The sequence below is a fragment of the Nomascus leucogenys genome, chromosome 9, assembly GCF_006542625.1.
Source record: "Nomascus leucogenys isolate Asia chromosome 9, Asia_NLE_v1, whole genome shotgun sequence".
NCBI lineage: Eukaryota > Metazoa > Chordata > Mammalia > Primates > Hylobatidae > Nomascus > Nomascus leucogenys.
The window spans coordinates 65,308,951-65,314,652 of record NC_044389.1 but is presented as its reverse complement, the minus strand read 5'-3'; the positions used below and the strand labels follow the sequence as shown (position 1 = coordinate 65,314,652).

The window sequence follows — 5,702 nt, the reverse complement described above, 5'->3', positions numbered from 1 at the left end:
TGCCTTTGCCAGCTCAAATGCCTGGGGTTATATCCCAACCATTGTCCCTCCCCCTGTGCTCTCAAGCGATAGATGATTGGCTATTTCTTCACCTCCTGTTTTAGCCTAATTAGCATTTTAGTGAGCTCTCTTTACTACCTGATTGGTCAGGTGTGAGCTAAATTGCAAGCCCTGTGTTTAAAGGTGCATGCTGTCACCTTCCCAGCTAGGCTTACGGATTCTTAGTTGGCCTAGGAAATCCAGCTAGTCCTGTCTCTCAATGGGAGTGGTTACTCTCATGCTGTTCTCATGATAGTGAGTTCTCAGAAGCACCGATGGTTTTATAAAGGGCTTTTCCCCACCTTCGCTCTGCACTTCTCCTTGCTGCTACCATGTGAAGAAGGATGTATTTGCTTCCCCTTCTGCCATGATTGTAAGTTTCCTGAGGCCTTCCCTGCCATGTGGAACTGTGAGTCAATTAAACCTATTTCCTTTATAAATTAGCCAGTCTCAGGCAATTCTTTATAGCAGTGTGAGAAGGAACTAATACAGGGCCTTTGCACTTGCTGTGACCTCTGCCCTGGGCAATCTTCCCCTATATATTTAAATCTCTCACCTTCTTCACCTACTCAAATGTTACATTCTCACTGACGCTCCTGACCTCTCTAAAATTCAATCCCCGCAAGCCCACCTGTGTACACTCTATCCCAAGTAGCTAGGACTACAGGTGACCACCACCACACCCAGCTAATTTTTGTATTTTTAGTAGAGACGGGGTTTCACCGTGTTTGCCAGGAAGGTCTTGATCTCCTGACCTTGTGATCCACCCACCTTGGCCTCCCAAAGTGCTGGGATTACAGGCATGAGCCACCGTGCCCAGCCGATTATAGTTATTTTTTATGATGTCTGCAGCAAGTAGTGCATGTTAAATACCCAAATTCTAAATAAGACTTGAAAAATCCTTATGCAAACCCTGTGTTAGTACCTGATTGCCTCTCATGTAGCTTCAAAATAAAATATTAAGGACAATTAAGTCCTTTCCTGAGAAAAATTAAATGTGTTTCATGTTTTTAAGACAAGAAGCTGCTGGGCACAGAGTAGCTCCTGCCTGTAATGCCAGCACTTTGGGAGGCCAAGGCAGGTGGATCAGTCAAGCCCAGGAATTTGAGACCAGCCTGGGCAACACGGCAAAACCCCGTCTCTATTAAAATACAAAAAAAATTAGCTGGGTATGGTGGTGCCCACCTGTAGTCCCAGCTGCTTGGGAAGCTGAGGCAGGAGGATCGCTTGAGCCTGGGAGGTCAAGGTTGCAGTGAGCCAAGATTGTGCCACTGTACTCCAGCCTGGGTGAAAAAGTGAGACCCTGTCTTAATAAATAAATAAATAAATAAATAAGAAGCTGAGCTGACTCTGTAGGTCATACTCAGATTTTAAAATTTAACTCATCAAAAACTGTCAGGCCAGGCACGGTGGCTCATGCCTGTAATCCCAGCACTTTGAAAGGCTGAGGTGGGTAGATCACTTGAGGTCAGGAGTTCAAGACCAGCCTGGCCAACATAGTGAAACCTCATCTCTACTAAAAATATAAAAATTAGCCAGGGATGGTGGTGCACGCTTGTAATCCCAGCTACTTGGGAGGCTGAGGCAGGAGAATTGCTTGAGGTGGAGGTTGTGGTGAGCCGAGATCGTGCCACTGTGCTCCAGCCTGGGCGACAGAGTGAGACTCCATCACAACAACAACAAGAACGATAACAACAGCAACAACAACAACTCCACCCACAAATACTATCTGGGTCAGAATAAAGAAAAGATGTATGGTATTCAATGAATATTTCTGTATAAAGCAGAACTAAGAGATTTATTTACCAGTCAATATTAGAATAACATTTAAGATGACTACATTTTTGTAAACTATATTTAGATTTGTAGCCAGGGATAATTGTTAGTCTACAGGTGTACCCTAAATGGGTAAGAAGCCCGGCTCACTGGTGGAATGATTAGAGGTCTTGGGGCCAAAACGATCTCAACATATTCTCAAACTTTAAATGGGTAAGAAGCCCGGCTAGCTCAGTCGGTAGACCATGAGACTCTTAATCTCAGGGTCGTGGGTTCGAGCCCCATGTTGGGCACCAGGTGAAGGGGTGGGTTGCCCCTCCACACCTGTGGGTGTTTCTTGTTAGGTGGAATGAGAGACTTGGAAAAGAAAAAGACACAAAGTATAGAGAAAGAAATAAGGGGGCCCAGGGGACCAGCGTTCAGCATACGGAGGATCCCGCCAGTCTCTGAGTTCTCTTAGTATTGATTGATCATTCTTGGGTGTTTCTCGGAGAGGGGGATGTGTCAGGGTCATAGGATAATAGTGGGGAGAAGGTCAGCAGATAAACACGTGAACAAAGGTCTCTGCATCATAGACAAGGTAAAGAATCAAGTGCTGTGCTTTAGATATGCATATACATAAACATCTCAATGCCTTACAGAGCAGTATCGCTGCCTGCATGTCCCACCTCCAGCCCTAAGGTGGTTTTCCCCTATCTCAGTAGATGGAACATACAATCGGGTTTTATACCAAGACATTCCATTGCCCAGGGACGGGCAGGAGACAGATGCCTTCCTCTTGTCTCAACTGCAAAGAGGCATTCCTTCCTCTTATACTAATCCTCCTCAGCACAGACCCTTCATGGGTGTTGGGCTGGGAGACGGTCAGGTCTTTCCCACGAGGCCATATTTCAGACTATCACATGGGGAGAAACCTTGGACAATACCTGGCTTTCCTAGGCAGAGGTCCCTGCAGCCTTCGGCAGTGTTTGTGTCCCTGGGTATTTGAGATTAGGGAGTGGTGATGACTCTTAACGAGCATGCTGCCTTCAAGCATCTGTTTAACAAAGCACATCTTGCACAGCCCTTAATCCATTTAACCCTGAATTTGACACAGCACATGTTTCAGAGAGCACGGGGTTGGGGGTAAGGTTATAGATTAACAGCATCTCAAGGCAGAAGAATTTTTCTTAGTACAGAACAAAATGGAGTCTCCTATGTCTACTTCTTTCTACACAGACACAGTAACAATCTGATGTCTCTTTCTTTTCCCCACAATAATTAAGAGCACTGGGGGGAAAGGGCTTTGACTAAACACAGGAACAAGTGGATTCAGTGACTAGAAGTACTCCAGATAGAGACTAGCTGGTGATTTGCCTTTTGCATTGTCCTAGGAGATAGCTTTCTCAAAATACATTTGACTTCCTTATCATATCCATAAACATTATCATTACTTGCCCTTGGAAGGCTTTAAGCAGTACCCTTTTCTAGTATAAAGCCTGAAAGCACTATGCTTATTATCGGCAGTCTTTTTCTATTGTGGCATTTTATTTTGTAGGAATAACTACTGGAAGCACAGGCTGCTAGGAATGGGAAGAAAACGAATTTGAGAGCCACTGTGCAAAAGACAACAGGTGTGACTTGCCGCCTGTGGAGGAGGGTGAAGGGGAAGAAAGCGTCAAAGACATTCTAAAGGTTCAAGCCTGCATGACTGGGAAGATGGGGACACTTGCAAAATGTAGGAAGATAAGAGATGCCACCATTTGGAAGGAGAGAGGGGAGAATGATGATACAATCTCAATGTTCCTAACTGCATACCCCAGCAGAGGCCTTTTAAAAGCCTCGCTGTGCTGAAGGGGATGAAAAAGCCTGTCCACTGCTTAGTACTATTTGATTCACGTTGGCTTCCAAACAGATTATCACAAAATGGAGTGGCATAAAGCCACCATTTATTACACTCACAGATTCTGCGGGTCAGGAATTCAGACAGGGCACAGCAGGGACAGCTTTTCTCTGAAGTCTGGGGTCTCTACTAGAGAGTTTGAAGGCTGGACGCTGGAAGCATCTGAAGACCAGCCTATGCTTGTGTCTGGAGGTCACGGCTGGCTGTCAGCTTGAGGCCTTAGTTTTTCTCCACATGGGTGAATCTGGGCTTCTCACAGCGTGGTAGCTGACTTCCCCAGAGCAATTGTCTAACCCCAGCTCTTGAAAAAAGTGAGTCAGCTAGAAGCTGTATCATAACCTAGCTTAGAAAGTTACAAAGCATGGCCTCTGTTGTCCTTTTTTGGTTGAAGCAGTCATAAGTCCCACCCAGTCTCATGGAATGGAACATATGCCCCACCTCTTGGTGAGAGGAGTGTAAGTCACATTGTAAGAAAAGCATGTAGGGGTGACAATCTGTGAAAATGGAAGAATAAGGAACATCAAAAGTCCCTCCAAAAAAGCAACAAATAAACTGGCAAAAACTGCCAGAAACAACTTTTTTTAGAATTCTAGAACCTAAGCAAAAGCTTACAGCAACCAGGAGGACTTAATCAAGAAAGACTGAAACTACTTTTGCAAAAATTCTGACAGTGAGGGAAATCTAACATAACTGACTCCATCTTCCTTCTAACCTCACAAGCTGTCATTGCTCATTCCAGGCTAACTATAAGAGGAATTTTGTATTTACTTTTATTTTTATTTTTTGAGACGGGGTTTCACTCTGTCACCCAGGCTGGAGGGCAGTGACACACTCATGGCTCACTGCAGCTTTGACCTCCCAACCTCAAGCAATCCTACTGTCTCAGCCTCCTGAGTAGCTGGGACTACAGGAACATAACCACCATGCCCAGCTAATTTTTGTTTTATTTTGTTTTGGTAGATGGGGTTTCATCATGTTGCCCAGGCTGGTCTTGAACTCCTGGTCTTGAGTGATCCTCCCACCTTGGCCTCCCAAAGTGCTGGGATTACAGGTGTGAGCCACCGTACCCGGCCTACGAATTCATAGTTTAATTTTAAAACAAAGATGAAAATAATTCCTTCTCATAACTAACCCCCTCCTTGCTCAGGACCAAAACTGCCTTTGTAAAACTAATCAAAGGCCTCAAGCTTAGAAATGTGATAGGGCCCTGAATTCCGCTAAGACGTAGGTACAAACTCTAATCAGTCATTGTTTCTTCTGCTAAGATGTAGGCATAGTTAAACTCTAACCAGTCATTGTTTTATAACTTGCCTTTTTAAAACTACTTGGCCTGGCGTGGTGGCTCACGCCTATAATCTCAGCACTTTGGGAAACCAAGGCGGGTGGATCAAGAGGTCAGGAGTTCAAAACCAGCCTGGCCAAGATGGTGAAACCCCATCTCTACTAAAAATATTAAAAAATTAGCCGGGTGTGGCGGTGGGCACCTGTAATCCCAGCTACTCAGGAGGCTGAGGCAGAGAATTGCTTGAACCTGGGAGGTGGAGGTTGCGGTGAGCCAAGATGGCGCCACTGCACTCCAGCCTGGGCTATAGAGTGAGACTCCATCTAAAAAAAAAAACAAAAAACTCTTTACTACTCAGAAGTCACATAGCCACTGGTCACAAGATTTGTAACTTCCCCAAATGCCCCTGTGGATAACATCACTGTTATAAAACCTAAGACTGATGTTTGAGATATTTTTCAGATTTGAATTCTGTATGGACCAACTGGCACCACCCATTAAAAAAAGTTGCACCCAGATATCAACTCAGCAAAATAGCAACCCCCTATGATTTCATCCTTGACCCAACCCATCAGCATTACTCATTCCCTAGCCTCGTGCCCACCAAACTATCCTTGAAAAACCCTAGTCCCCAAATTCTCAGGGAGGTGGATTTGAGAATTATTTGCTGTCCATCTGCTTGGTGGGTCCTGTGATAATGAAATTTATTTGCTGCAACACTCC

At 44.8% G+C, this 5,702-nt stretch overlaps 1 non-coding gene across 1 annotated transcript; it reads left to right on the top strand.

The window, feature by feature from the left end:
• Positions 1–2,035: 2,035 nt before the first annotated feature.
• On the top strand, positions 2,036–2,108 carry TRNAK-CUU. The gene has a single exon. It is a non-coding gene; the product is annotated as a tRNA-Lys (tRNA).
• The last annotated feature ends 3,594 nt before the right edge of the window (positions 2,109–5,702 follow it).